This window comes from Mus pahari, chromosome 21 (assembly GCF_900095145.1).
Source record: "Mus pahari chromosome 21, PAHARI_EIJ_v1.1, whole genome shotgun sequence".
NCBI classification, from domain to species: Eukaryota; Metazoa; Chordata; class Mammalia; order Rodentia; family Muridae; genus Mus; species Mus pahari.
The window spans coordinates 53178608-53194135 of NC_034610.1; the positions used below are offsets into that span (position 1 = coordinate 53178608).

The 15528-nt window shown below is 41.2% G+C and overlaps 1 non-coding gene across 1 annotated transcript; it reads left to right on the forward strand.

Annotated features, from left to right (window-relative positions):
• Nucleotides 1–8851: 8851 nt before the first annotated feature.
• Nucleotides 8852–8923, forward strand: Trnae-cuc. The gene has a single exon. It is a non-coding gene; the product is annotated as a tRNA-Glu (tRNA).
• The last annotated feature ends 6605 nt before the right edge of the window (nucleotides 8924–15528 follow it).

The following is a 15528-nucleotide window of genomic DNA, read 5'->3' on the forward strand; positions in this document are numbered from 1 at the left end:
GAGCGGGGCGCGAGCTGGGCGGAAGGCGGGGAGCTGCGGTGGCGCGACGCCAGCCCGGCGCCCGCCTCTAGCTCCGCCCGACCCGGGGCGCGCGCTGCACAGGTCTGCTGCGGCTGGGACCAGGGAGCTCAGCCGCTCGCCTTAGTGATTCGGGCTGCAGCTGCGACATCTTGCCTGCCCGGTGCGACCTCGAAGCGGCAGGCTGGACAGTCTCGAGGTGGCTCGGGCCCCCCAACCCTGGGCCCAGCGGCTCCGCCCCGGAGAGCTGCGCGCGCGGCCTCCGCAGGCCCCGGCCATTTGTGACGCTGTGATGGTCAGGCTGTCTGTGAACCGAGAATGGTCTGCTTACCTGGCCCCTAATTTCATCCCTTCTAGCGGGCTCCTGTCTGGATCTTTGAGGGAAGTTAGTGTTTATGGGCACATGTGGAGTTAGGGCCCTTGCTGCAGCCTTAAAGTCCCTTTACTTCCCCTTCCAGCTCTAGGACTAGGGGCAACCATAAATTCATCCTCTTTTCCAGCATTGCCTTTGGCAAAGGGACCCACTGTCTTCTGTACCCGGCACAACATTCTATAAACTGCCAAATTGTAATCCTTATAGCCAAGGCAATGCGATGTAGCAATTGGGCAGTCCAGCTGGCTGAGGTTAGAGAGCAGCTGAGTGGGAAGGTTTTTTTGTATGAGCCCAGGGGCCTGTTCCTGTGAGGTTCCAACCTGTATTGGACGCTGTTCCCTTTACAGTCCAGTGGCTATCACTGCAAGATAACTCGGAGGATCTGGTCGGGAAGATCACTCTTAAATCCAGGAAGAAAAAAGTGTGTGTGTGTGTGTGTGTGTGTGTGTGTGTGTGAATGACAGGTGTGTCCTAAGCCATCAACACACACAGTACATAGAGGCTTCCCCAGGTTGCTGCTGCTTCTTGGTACTGCCAGTCTCTCTGGAGGGTGGAGCAGAGCACCGAACAGCCATGACTCTGAGATTTCAGCAGCAGATGAATGACATTACATGGTCATGCAAATATGGAACCACTTCCTGGTTTTGCACTGACCGTCTGTGAATTCTGACATCAGGTTTACATATTTATGCTTTGGGTAGGAGAGACTTCTTTCCGTGTTCTTTAGACACCTTTTGGTATCAACCTTGAGAACTATTCACTGAGCTGCAGTTGCTGTTCCCACCCCTTTAACTCAGTCAGCATCCTTTTGTGCCTATGAACCCAAGGTTCTGACCAGAAATAAAATAGGCCTTGATTTCTTTTCTCTTAGGCAAAAGTATAACTGAGTATGTGTTCATAGTGGTGACTTGCTGATAGAGTGTTCCCGAGGTTTTCCAAAGCAATGCCAAACAGTGTCACTGTCTTCATTAGCTCCCCTGGAATTACATGATGGATCACATGCTAATTATAGCTTGTCACTAAAGTGAAAGTCTGAACATTATGGGGAGTTGTACTCACATGGTTGGGGATGGGGTGCTTCTAATTTAAAGATTCTTTGGTCATTCTTTTTTGTTACCGAATATTGACTGATTCATCTGAGTCTTGTCTTCACACAGAAATCAGAATTAGCATCATCTACACCCCTCTTATCCAGTATAATACCCATCAGTCAAATGTGTTCATTCAAACATAATGAAATACAGTTGTTAGGATTTTCAGTCTGTTAGTCATACATTAAGTTCTAAAAAGACAAATAAAGCTTGTGATTGCCTTTTGGACAATACAGGACACAACATTTCCTTATTACAGCGAATTCTTCTGGAATACTTGCCAGCTTTCAATGGGTAGAAAAGATATACAGAAAGAATTGGGGATAATTTGGGTGCAGCAAGATCAAATACTATTAGAATATATACATAAGAGCATGATAGTCCTTAAGAATTCACAGATGGGAGCCAGGCATGGTAGCGGGCGCACACCTTTAATCCCAGCACTTGGGAGGCAGAGGCAGGCAGATTTCTGAGTTTGAGGCCAGCCTGGTCTACAAAGTGAGTTCCAGGACAGCCAGGGTCATACAGAGAAACCCTGTCTCAGAAAAAAAAAAAAAAAAAAACAACAACAACAAAGAATTCACGGATTGTCTTTGGACTACAGCTTTGGCATGTGCTGGCCTCGGATACATTTCTCACTCTCTGATGCTTTTATCTTCAAAGGTGGATGATCGCAGCACCATATTTGTAGTATATATATAGGTAATGAAGTAATTCATGAAGAGTATGTAGCATGTAGAATGTGTAATCGATAGAGGTCAGCTATTATTATAATAGCATGTATTAGGATAATAAAAGTTTTCTTTTCAAAACTTGTGTCCCTGAACTGGACACTATGGTCCATTTCTGTAATGCCAGCATTTAGGGAGGCAGAGACGGGAGGACTGTCAGTCCCAGGCCAGCCTGTGCCACATAGCAAAATCCTACCTCTAATTAGTAAAGTAACTGATTAAAATAAAACGATCTCCATAGCACCCTCACTGTACCTGGCTGGTGGAAAGTGATGAACTGTTGGGGCTTGAAGCCTGTGGAAAACATGAAGAAAAGTGGTTTTTCCGCTGATAAAGGGGAGAAGTTAGGGTGCAGCAGTTTAAGTGCACTAGACATGTTCTTTCTTCTGTGGCAAATAATCCTTGTATAGTGAGAATTTTATGTAGATAGAGAGGCAGGGAGCTCTTTGAGAAGAAAAGAGAGAAGAAAATAGTGAATCACTTCATTTGCTCTGGTCTTCTTGTCTTCATGAAGTGGTCACTAAGCCAGTGGGAGGCATCTGGACCTCTGTTCTTCAGAGTAATTTTCTAGAGGGCTTGGGTGTGCATAGAGAGCATCAATGATAATATGCAAATAGTATCGTTCTTACCTGTCTGTCTAGAGATAATTCTGCACTGAAGAATATGGCTAGTGTTTGTTTTAAAATGCAGTATTGGCCATGTCTCGTGGAACTAGAATTTCAAGAATATAAGTAAATATGGCTCTTAACCATTCGCTGATAAAGGTCCCTGATTAAGTAGTGAGCTTAGGAGTCTGGGAATACAGCTCAGTTGGTAAAGTGCATGCTACACAGCTCGTGTCAACTCCCCAGTGCTCACAGAAAAGCTAAGGGTCTCAAAAAATAAGGTGGATCATAATAGAGGGGCATACCAGAAGTCCTCCTCGACTCTACAATCACACACACACACACACACACACACACACACACACACACACACACANCACACACACACACACACACACACACACACACACACACACACAGAGAGAGAGAGAGAGAGAGAGAGAGAGAGAGAGAGAGAGAGAGAGAGAGAGATGAGGAATTAATTAGGTTCACTGAAATATTGACAGTGATGTATATTTCTGTGCAAAGGTGTTTGAGTTGAAATTGTGTATGAGAAGTTGAGGTTACTACCACATAGCAAGTTTACTCTTGGAGTGCTAGTATTTAGAACTATCCTTCTCTGTCTAGCTAAGAAAGAAATACATGTTCTCCCATCCTTGGACTTGGGCTGGTTGACACAGGCTGTCATTGACACTGATGGCAACTACATCTAAAGAGGTTAATGAACCTCTAATTAATATCTAAAGAGATAATTAACAAGGTGGAAGGCAGCAGCTCATTTTCACAAGCTCGGATCATTGCTCACTTGCCGTGTTTTTCAGCCTGTGGGTTGTGACCCTGTATTAGGGTTCTCTAGAGTCACAGAACTTACGGATATGCTCTATATAGTAAAGGAATTTATTGATGACTTACAGTCTGCAGTCCAAATCCCAACAATGGTTCAGTAGTAGCTGTGGATGGAAGTCCAAGGATCTAGCAGTGACTGAGTCCCACACGGCAAGAAGGCGAAAGAGTGAGAGACAGACTCTCTTCTTCCAATGGTCCCCAGCAGAAGGTGTAGCCCAGATTAAAGGTGTGTGCCACCACACCTTTAGTCCCAGATGACCTTAGACTCGGAGATCTCCCTGTCTTAATCTTCTGGATTCAATCACCACTGTATCTCAAGATCTCCATACCAAGATCCAGATCAGAAACTTCTATCTCCCAGCCTCCAGATTAGGTTCACTGGTGAGCCTTCCAATTCTGGATTGTAGTTCATTTCAAATATAGTCAAGCTGACAACCAGGAATAGCCACTACAGACCCCTTGGGGGGACAATGTCTTGTTCACAGGGGTTACCTATGACCATTGGAAAACTCGGATATTTACATTATGATTCATAACAGAAAATTACAGTTATGAAATAGCAATGACATAATTTTATGGTTGGGGGTTGCCACAACATGAGGAACTGTATTAAAGGGTGCAGTGTTAGGAAAGTTTAGAACCACTAGCCTATTGGGTCACTAAGATACCGTCTTGATTTTGAGAAACCATGCAAGAACCCAGATGTTGTGCCATATACCTGTAATCCCAGCACTGAGGATCCAGGGACATTAAGATTTTAAGGGTCCATGTGTTTGGTTATCTGATTAATGCCTGCTCAATTTTATAAGAAACTACCAAATTAGTTTCCAGGGCATTGTATCATTTTATAGTCTTAGCTATGTGCTTACATTATAAAAGATAGATTTGAATCTATTAAATGTTTATGAAAGTATCTGATATATTTCTTTGTTATCCGACATTTCTTGGTTACTTCAACTGTCACCTTGAGTTAAGCTATGACGTTGGCAATCTAGGGCTGGAGAGATGGTACAGCGGGTAAGAATACTTCCTGCTCCTCCAAAAGACCCGAGTTTGGTTCTCAGCATTCAGATCTGCTGGCTCACTACTGCCTGAAACTCCAGCTTGAGGGAACCCAAAGCCTTCTTCTGACCTCTGTAGGCATCAGCACATATGTGGTTACATAACACATACTTAAGTGTATGCATACATACATACACACACACACACACACACACATACACACACAAATCCTTAAAATTCGCAGTCCCATTTGCTCACCATGGTGTCTTTGGTGCTTCATTGTAGTGCTTGAATGAAATCTACAAATCAGAAATTGGCTCCCTTGTGAGAAAATTAAAAAAAAAACAAAAACAAAAAAAAAACCACTAATCAGTTGGCTCAAGGTTATTTGTTGTTCTACTTTGGAAAGAACAAGCTATTAGAAACAACACCGTACAGTTATCAATAGTGATAGAATGATACTCATACGATTAATATGTTTTAAAATAAATTGACAAAAACAAAAGTAGTTACAATGTGCTACTCCTTGGTAAAAGTACAAAAGAGGACTTTTAAAGAATAGAAGATATTCTCACCTTCCCTAGGTTGCTTTATAAAGTACAAAATATATTTTGTACTGAATTGTATTATATTTGGCCAGAAAGTAACAAAGTATTCTACATATAGCAACATTCCAGAGGTGTGGGAACCAGTCTTAAAATACCTTGAATGAACTTACAAAACAGGATAAGTACATATGAGCCCCAAATGCTGCATACAGATGGAGTAAAAAATTAATGCGAGGAAGGGAAGTTCTTTTTACAACAGGAGAGTAAAACTAACTAAGTGGCCACCAAATTACAAACACTACAGCAAGAAACTGATTCTGAATGGCATCACCAACAGAAACTGAAATGTAGGAGGATCTGTGGGTAGCCAAGGATCAAGTCCTCTAGATGTACTTGCTTTTTCCAATACTGATTAATGACATGCCATTACAATAGAGAAATAGGGCAGATACCTCCACCAGGTCGTCAAACTTACCATTTATTCTCTAATTGCTTTAAAATTACCAAAAGACTTGTATCTTAAAACATCACATTTGTTCAAGGGCTGTCGTTCAGGAGTCCGGTGCAGATCTCGAAGGACAGAAGCCAGTTTGAGAGCAAGCCTGTTTTCTATCCAAAGCATGGGGAAGAGTCTGCCTCTCTGTCCTTACCCACTTCCTTAGCTCCTGGTCCCTGAGCACAGGCTAACTGAAACCAGTAACAGCTACCCGAGTCTCCTAGGACATCACCTGGGCACTCTCCTGCCTCCCTCTCACTTTTCGGGACACATGATGATTTGGCGTCCTCCCAATGTGATCTAGGAGAATTTTCTCCATCAAAAGGTATTTAATCACCCATGAAGTTCTTTCGCTATGTAAGACGGTGTCCTACATCTTGTAGCAGGACACACGCAATAGGGTTACTATGATGAAACACCGTGACCAAAAGCAAGTTGGGAGGAAAGGGGGTTTTATTTGTTCGTTTGTTTGTTTTTTGGCTTACACGACCCCATCATAGTCCATTACTGAAGGAAGCCAGGACAGGAAATCTAACAGGACAGGAAATCTAACAGGACAGGAGCCTGGAAGCAGTAGCTGATTCAGAGTCCATGCTGGGAGTGGGGCGGGCTGCCGATGGCCAGCTTGCTCCTCGAAGATTGCTCAGCCTACATTCTTACAGAACCAGGACTACCAGTGTACAGGTGTGCCAGCTGCAATGCATTGGGCCTTCCCATGCCAATCACTAATTAAGAAAATGCCCTACAGGGCTGCCTATAGACCGATTTCATGCAGGCATTTTCTCAACTGAGATTCTCTCATCTCAGAGACCTGTAGCCTGCGCTCTGGGGACGTTCTGGACGAGGCATTCTTGTACTGGAGTAAACAACATGACAAGGGAGTGGAAGAGCTGGCACTGTACTTGTTCTGATAAAAAGCAGGGAAGAAAATGTATCATTTATGGTAGGTATCCTGCCAAAAGAAATATCTAGGTTGAGAGACTTTCGAAAATAACTGCCCTCCATTTTTTTTTTTTTTTAAAAATCAATGTTGCTAAAAGAAAATTAAAGTGTATGTATTAAGGAAATGAAACTGAATTGGATCCTGAACATAAAAACAAACTATAAAGGATATTTTAGGACAATTGAAACATTTGATTATTGATCTTATAATAAAAGCATTGTATTGAACTCAAATTTCCTGAGTGTGTTATTGCTCGTTCTTATGAGATGATAAGTGTTAAAATATTTACCATGACATTGCAATAACTGCAAGTGCCTCAGGAAAAATCCAAACAAACATGGCAAAATACTAGCTATTAGTGAATCTAGCTTATTACTATAAGATAACATTAGTCAAGCTTAAAATATTCAATTAGCTACATTAAACACAGAACTTGAAATACTCAATTAGCTACATTAAAATAGTAAAAACAAAACAAAACAAATATCATCATTTTATGTACTCAATAGAACCATATTATTATTTAAAAAAGGATCAATGTTTAAAAAGTATTGAGATTTTATTTCTTTACACTAAGGTTCAAAAGGCCATTGGGAATTCAACTCTTGAATCACATCTTCACATCTAAATTAGCACTAGATGCATTTCAGGGTCCGGGAGACCGTGTGAAAGGCACTGAACGCACTGCACAGGTTCACATGATCTTGGTGTACTGAAATTGTTTGGCAAAGTGGGAGTGCATTTTCTATATAAAATAGGACAAGGGGTCAATGGTAGCAGTGGAGCACACGCCTTTAATCCACTTGGGAGGCAGAGGGAGGAGGAATTTTGTTAGTTTGAGACAGAGCCTGGCCTGCAGAGCAAGTTCTCAGACAGCCAGGGTCCACAGAGAAATCATGTCTGGAAAAACAGACAATAAAATACTGAAATTAAATTAAATTTAAAACTACTATATAGGGTTAGCACAGGCCTTCAACCCCAGCTTTTGGAAGCAGAAGCAGGAAGATCTGTGTAAATTTGAGGCCAGCTAGGGTTTGCAGCCCTGTCTCAAAACAAAACAAAACAAAACAAAATCAAAAACCAAAAAAAAAAAAAAAAAAAAAAAAAAAAAAAAAAAAAAAAACCAAACGAGATCCTATCTTAAAAAAAATAGTTTGGAAAGCTTCTTTGGGTGATACTTTAGTAATTAATCATAGTGATTTCCTTTAATCTTCCTGTTTGTGTATTTAAGAAACTTTAGATTATATCAATGATTTAATCATCATCTGAAAAATACTTGCTAGAAAACGAGAGGCAATAGTTAATAAGCCCAGCTCAGCTGATTCTGCGTGTTCTCAGTGGCTCGTGATGCTCTGGGGAGCCAGTTCTTCGTGGGATCATGCCAACTGTGCCCCTTCCCACCTCGTTGCACAATGGGGCTCTTGGCTCACATTCCTCTTGGCTCGCATGTCTTGAGGGTTTGTAGATGGAGGCTGCCTGGAAGGTTCTTGAACTCTCGGCAATTCCACAATTTCCTGACTGTTAGTGTATACTGAAGCGACTGCCCAGATAGGAATCTTCTGAGGACTGTGAGAATAGCTCACAACAGTCACTCCAGTACTACTAACATCGTTAACCTAAATGGCATATGGCAAATAAGACATGATCATGTGATACATATACATATGTATATATGTATATACATATAATAATATATGTACATGTATTAGTTTACAGGTGTGATATGCCCTTCAGTGCCTACATTTACACACTAATGGCTTTGAGGGGTCCATTCTGCCACTTCTGTTGGTATTTACTATTCACGTGACAGGAAAAAAAGATTTGTATCTTTGTACAAAAATACAAATAGAGACAGGTTAGATTTGAATCAAGTGTCTAAGACCATCAAGAAAACAAGCAATGGCAAGATCTGGACAAAAGCTTACAGTTGTAGAGGCATAGAAATAGTTTCATGGAACGCAGCAGTAGGAGAAATTCAGGACTTTCTCCAGCATTGCAGGCAAGGGGATCAGGTTTCGAGGGTCCCTTCTGTGGGCGGTTGTGAGGTCCGCAGGAAAAAGGCCCCAGTTTCCGGTGCTCATTTTTACGGTAAATGAATACATGCATATAATTCAGGGCAAATCTGCCCTCTAGCGTTTGGAAATATATCCGACACTTTAAATGAACCAAATGAAACATCAGAAGAGGCTCAGGAAGCCTCCCTGATGGTCTAGTGGTTAGGATTCGGCGCTCTCACCGCCGCGGCCCGGGTTCGATTCCCGGTCAGGGAAGTAATGTTTTCCCATCTTTCAAGAGATTTTATTGTATTTTTGTTTTTTATCGCTTCTTTATTGTCGATAACAAAAGTTGTATTAGTTTTACGAATGCGTTCAATAACTATATTTCAAAACATGCTATGTCTATTTAGTTGTTATTGATGATTAAACAAGTCTTATGGGTCCTTAATGATAAAATACTTGAAATATAATTGTTTATACATTTGTTCATTCGTTTCTAAGATTGCAATTTCCAGCCTTTAATAATAATTGGAATGTGTATACAAGCAGGGATTTTTAGAAAGCTTTCATTTACTCTTGAATGTGTTTGACAAGAATGTTATTTTAGGAAGACATTTGGTTGTGTTTAGAGTCAATTTCTATTTCTTATATATTGAAATCATTCTTATTTAAAGTGGATCTGTTCCTATCTTGTTCTCTTTAATAAATTAAAAAATATGTTTCTGAGAAACGTGAATGATGTTAGTTTAAATTTGTTTGTTTATTTGTTAGATAGCATCTTACTAAGTAGCCCTAGACTCACTATGTAGACCAGGCTGGCCTTAAACTCACAGAGATCCACCTGTTTCTGCCTTCCATGAGCTGGGATTAAAGGTGTGCCACCATGCCCAGAATTTAGTTTAGAACAGAATATATATATATATGTTTTTTATTTCAAGTTTTTTTTTCTAAGAAAATAGTACAAATGTGGTAAATTTCTTATATTCAGAATTGTAGTCCCTAGTCTACATATATTATCCCTCAACTTGTACTTCAAGATTTGAATGGGAACTTTTATAATTTGGGGCAAATTGGAGCTTTAGGACTTCTCAGGAAGCAATTATGTGAATAGTAGACACGAAGAGAATACAAATGATCTTACATTCTGCTGCACTTTTTTAGCCCTAAAACTTTATTCTGTTTCATCCTTTGCTGTTTTATTTTGGGGAATGTCAGGATTTGTCTTTTGTTTTTGTTGTTCTCCACTTTGTGCTCAAATCCAAACTCTCACAATGGCATAAAAATAAAAAAGTAAAAGACTCAAAATCAACCAAATGACCTGTTTTTCCTTCTCTTTAGCTGTGGGGTGACGGGTCTGAAGGAGGAAAACGTTGAGTGTTTGCTGACATGAAGCACACTGGCATAAGTGCTACTGGGTTTAGAGAAAATGTGCTCTTGGTTTTTGTTTCACTTCGGCATGCAATTAAGGCCGAAGCATATTTGTCACCATTATCATCACTAACAAAATGATAGGCACCATGCAGTAACTGTGACATGTCAGGTTGTTCAAAGACCTATGGTCACGTGGTGCAGCCAATGCGTGGCCCCCGACTGAAACTAGAACTGGAACACTGGTTTGCAAAATGAACCGAAAGGCTGGTGGTGTCTAGATAGCCTGAGGATGTACGTTTTTTGTAAGGGGGTCCTGCATGGTTATAATTTTAGGGTTCTCCAGAGAGCCAGAATTCCTAGAAGATGATAGGTAGAGGGTTAGATAGATAGATAGATACATAGACAGATGATAGATAATAGATTATAGACAGACAGACAGTAGATAGATAGACAGATGATAGATAATAGATGATAGATAGACCCCTAGAAGATGATAGACAGAGGATAGATAGATAATAGACAGAGAGACAGATAAATAATAGATGATAGATAATTAATATAGATAGATTATAGGTAGATAAATATAGATAGATGATAGACAAATAGCTGGTTGGTAATAGATGATAGAGATAGATGATATTTAAATAGATTATAGATAGACATGATAGACAGACATAAATGACTCTGTGTTAGTTAGCTTTATTGTTGCTGTAACAAAAATATCCAAGATAACTTAAAAGGGGATTTTTTTTTTTAATTTTGGCTCATGTTTTCAGAGGTGTCAGCCAGTCATGGCTAGGTTGGTATAGTGGACTAGTAGTTCACACCAGGGCAATATGGAAACAGTGAAGCAGCCCTCTAACAACACATCTCCATGTACTGATGTCCTCATGTCATGGTAATTCCATCATGTTAGGAATCCACAAAGGGGTTACTCCACTGATTAGCTCAAAGCCCCCATGATCAAATCTCTATTTTTCTAACTTAGACATTTCTTACCCCAATTATATTGACAACTTAAATTCATCATCTCAGATAGGTAGCTGGGTAAGCAGACACACAGAAGAAAAGAGAGTCACTATGGGGACTGACTCTGTGATTATAAAGGCTGAAAAGTACCACACTGGGGCCTTTATAAGCTGAAGAGCCTGGGACAGCAGTAGCTGAGCTCAGTCCAACTCTGAAAGCCTCGAAGTCAAGGAAGCTGGTAGTATAATTCCTAGGTCATGGCTGAAGACACGAGTCTTAATTCTGCTGTCCAGTGGCAGGAAAAGCAGTGTCTCAGCTCGTGGACATACTGAGGAGGCAAGATTGGCTTTTGTTCCCTCCAGAATCTCAGTGCTTGGAAGATACCACAGTCTTCCTTAGCCAGCCCATATACTCAGTAGGCTACCTCTTGTAGAACACCTCCTCCAGCCAAAAAAAAAAAAAAAAAAAAAAAGCAGCAAAATAGTGTGCTTTATCATTGGCATTTATTGAATGCTTAATCCCATGCAGTTGGTAACCTAAAAACAACTATCACAGTGACCACAGCAGGCATCTGCCATAAAGAGAGCTACAGCAGCTGGGCTGTGATGAGGAACACACGCTGGGGCTCAACGCAGGATGAGTTCTGATAGGGACATGCAGCCAGATTATAGGTGACTTGGTGACCTGCTTAAACGTTGCAAATGGAATTAAAAAAAAAAAAGAAATCTTAGCATTCAATGGGCCTTGAAGCTACAGGATCTGGAGTGTAGAGCAATCATCCCCATCACTGATCTCACCACGTGTGATCTGTATGATTAGTAAAGTCAAGGGGGTCACCCAGAAGATGCTGGGATGCAGAAGGACAGCAGGCAGAGTCAGTGAGCTCCATCCCCTCAGAGTCATCACAGCAAACATTGATTGGAATTGTTAAATTGGAGTGAGGAGTCCTGTGCTTCCAAACTTGAGAAGATTTGGAGTCTCCGAAAAGGGGAATTCGCAAAAAGACAGAAGACTAAGGAATAAACTCAGGAAATGATAAGAGTAGCGTAACTAACAAAGGAAGTAGCAACTGTGATGTTAGAGAGATTACAAGACTTAAGAAAGAGCAGTAGGTGCTGGCTCCTTGGTTAGGAACACAGATTGCTCTTCCCAGAACCATATGATGGCTTACAATCATCTGTATCTCCAGACATAGGAGATCCAATATCCTTTTCTGGACTCCAGGGGGCTCCAGCATGCATGAGGTCATTAGATACACATGCAGACAAAGCAGTCATAAATAAAAAAATAAAGATAAAGGTTAAATAATAAAGAACAAATAGAAGTAGGAGGTAGCAGGGGAAGCAGAGCCTTGCTGAGGGGCTGAGGAGAAGATGAAGGTGTGAGAGACCAGACCAACTCCATCTTGAGTTCAGGGTCCATCTTAGAGAACCTGATCTATGCTTGAACTTGAGTTAACAAATAAGCCTGCATCTAGCACTAGTTTCCAGGTTACTCCCCAACAAGCCTGTGCCTAGCATCATTCTCCAAGTCACTCCTTAACAACCACCACCCAGGAGGAAAGTGTAAGTTAAGTTTATGGTTTGGCTCCCAGCATCAGCCAACCATTTTATTCTATTTTTTTTCAATTTTTTATTAGATATTTTCTTCATTTATATTTCAAATGCTATGCTGAAAGTTCCCTATACCCTCCCCTCCCCGACTCACTTACCCACCCACTCTCACTTCTTGGCCCTGGCGTTCCCCTGTACTGGGCATATAAAGTTTGCAAGACCAAGGAGCCTCTCTTCCCAATGATGGCCAACTAAGCCATCTTCTGCTACATATGTAGCTAGAGACATGAGCTCTGGGGGCACTGGTTAGTTCATATTGTTGTTCCACCTACAGGGTTGCAGACCCCTTCAGCTCCTTGGGTATTTTCTCTAGCTCCTCCATTGGGGGCCCTGTGTTCCATCCAATAGATGACTATGAGCATCCACTTCTGTATTTGCCAGGCACTGGCATAGCCTCACACAAGCTATATCAGGGTCCTTTCACCAAAATCTTGCTTGGCAACAGCCAACCATTTTAAAGGGCAACAAATTCCATAACAGGCCCCCAATCATATGTGTACCAAGGTGGATACCCCTTTACTTGTTTGCTTGCCTCTATAAATGCTTGCTTGAAACTGGGCTCAGGGCTTCACCCTCCCATCCTGCTGGTCAGGGTTGGCAATGAGCCAAAGCTCAAGCTTGAATAAATAAGACTCTAATGTGATTGCATCTTGCATCGGAATTGACTCCTTGGTGGTCGTTTGGGATTCATGATCCTGAATGGGCACAACAGGTGAATAAGCAAAGCATGTAGTGAGATGCTGACTGTAAAAAGCTCAGAGTAGACGGTTGGAAGTTGTGTGAGAGGAAGTAAGTTTGCCTAGGAGGTAATCTTTATGTGCCTGACTCTAACAGCTAAGATCTAATATGAGGAAGAAGTAAGAACTTGCCCATCAACTAAATGTAGAGGATGAAAAACTATGGAAAAGCAACAGAGCTATGAAAATTGTAGAGAAAATACGCTTGTTGAGATGCCAGAGGATTGAAATCATCCTTACTGTGCTGTATAAGAAAAGTGACTTAACTCTTCAAAGCTTCTATATCCCTTTCTCTACTGTGGAGATGTTTATGGTCTCTACAAAGACTTCGGTGTGTACACTAGTCTGTTCATTCATTCATCTATCCATCCATCCATTAGTAAAACAGAGATTCCTTAGCCCATGACAGTCATCGGTATGACCCAAGTACATAAAAATAAACAAGACTGTCTCTATTATAATTGAATGAGAGTTAGCAGAGAAAATGATTAAAGCAAGAGAAGGGAGCCATGTGTGATGGGCCCAAACTGGATGGGCCGTGATCACCCAAGTGACCATGTCTGCTGCATAGGTTGACATTTTTGACAGATGATAACACACTCAGAGGTAATTGGCGCTGAAGTGAGACCTAAAGTCTGAAGAGAGAAAACATTTGCTGAGAGGTAAAAAGCACTCAGGAGAGTCAGGTTTATAGGTTTGGCTTCAGCTGCAGGACAAAGTGGACAGTCTGAAAAGAGTCAAGAGAAAGCAGAGACCAGAGACATGGCAACCATGACTGACACACCGAATAGCTACTTGTTCAGGTAAGTTTTAAAGGAGGGCTTTGTTTGTTTTGGTTAGTGTTGTCTTTATTTTTTTTTAAAAAAAATGATTTATTTAATATTTTTAGTGAACGAATTGCATTTTCCCTAAGTGATATTTTCATTTCTACACAGCTCTCTGTTACACTACCTACCCTCAAGCTTGACAGTACTGCTTTGGAGAGAAGAAATACTGTGTTCAACTTTGAGTTTGGGAAGAGTGGGGAAATCCTGCAGATTGTTTGCACAAACACTCCAAATGTGAAGAGGCCCTGCACAGGTAGAGGAACAGGATGTGTCTAATCTGCACAAGGAACTCGTGTATACTGAAGACACTCTCCTGTGTCTGCTTTATTTTAAGTGCAGATTTGTCATCCATCCAAGGATCTGCTGGGCTGAGTCATCTTGAAATCATAGGGTTACAGGGAAGGACTTTCATTAGCATCTAGAACGATGTTTAATATGTGGATGGTGTTGACTAAATGAAATAAATAATTAAACCAAGAAGTTGGCTGTTGGTAGTCATGTACAGAGTGCTTAAATGAAAAAATGGATCAATGGATGGATGGATGAATGGATGGATGGATGGGTNGATGGATGGATGGATGAAAAGTCCACATTTCTGCTGATAAAAGAGCATAGTTCAACTGTGTCATTTTGAAGAATGCCTGACATCTACAGAGATTCTGAACACGAATATAAGTGCTTTATCCACAATAATTAAAGCTTTTTTTTTTAAAAAAAAAAAAACAAATGGCCCTTGCTTTATGACCCAGGGAAACAGACTTATGGTGCTGTGTGATGATTTAAAGTGGCATAAGGATGGCTGGGAACCAGGAATCTAACCTGGCTTTGTCCAGCCTAAGTCCTGTGCTCTTTAACAGGCCGACGCTCCTCCTCTCAGTTGTGCGGTGGATCTACAGAAGTCCCATTGGAGGCACTGTTACACACAGGGCCCTCCCCCGAAGCACAGAGGAAACGCATGGCTTGGCATGTTCTTTCTTCAAATTATGCATTTAAAACTTGGTGTGTGGGGGGGTGCTAAATATCACAAAAAAATGTAGAAAACTTTTCGCATAAAAACGGAAGTGCTTTTCAAATCTTTAGCATGTTGGCTCACCTAAAACATCATTTTTATATCTGTTAATGTTTTATTGACTTAAATAGCTATTTTTGGCCTTCAGACAATTCTGGTAGGCACCTCCCAACAGCAACCTAGCAATAGCTTACATCATCATCTGCTACCATTGCCTGGCAGGCTCAATGCAAGTCAGGCATCAGGTTTCTTACAAGAGGACTGCTGGATACCCCAGCCCCCTCTCCTCTCTCCTTTCTTTCTCTCTCTCTCTCTCTCTCTCTCTCTCTCTCTCTCTCTCTCTCTCTCTCTC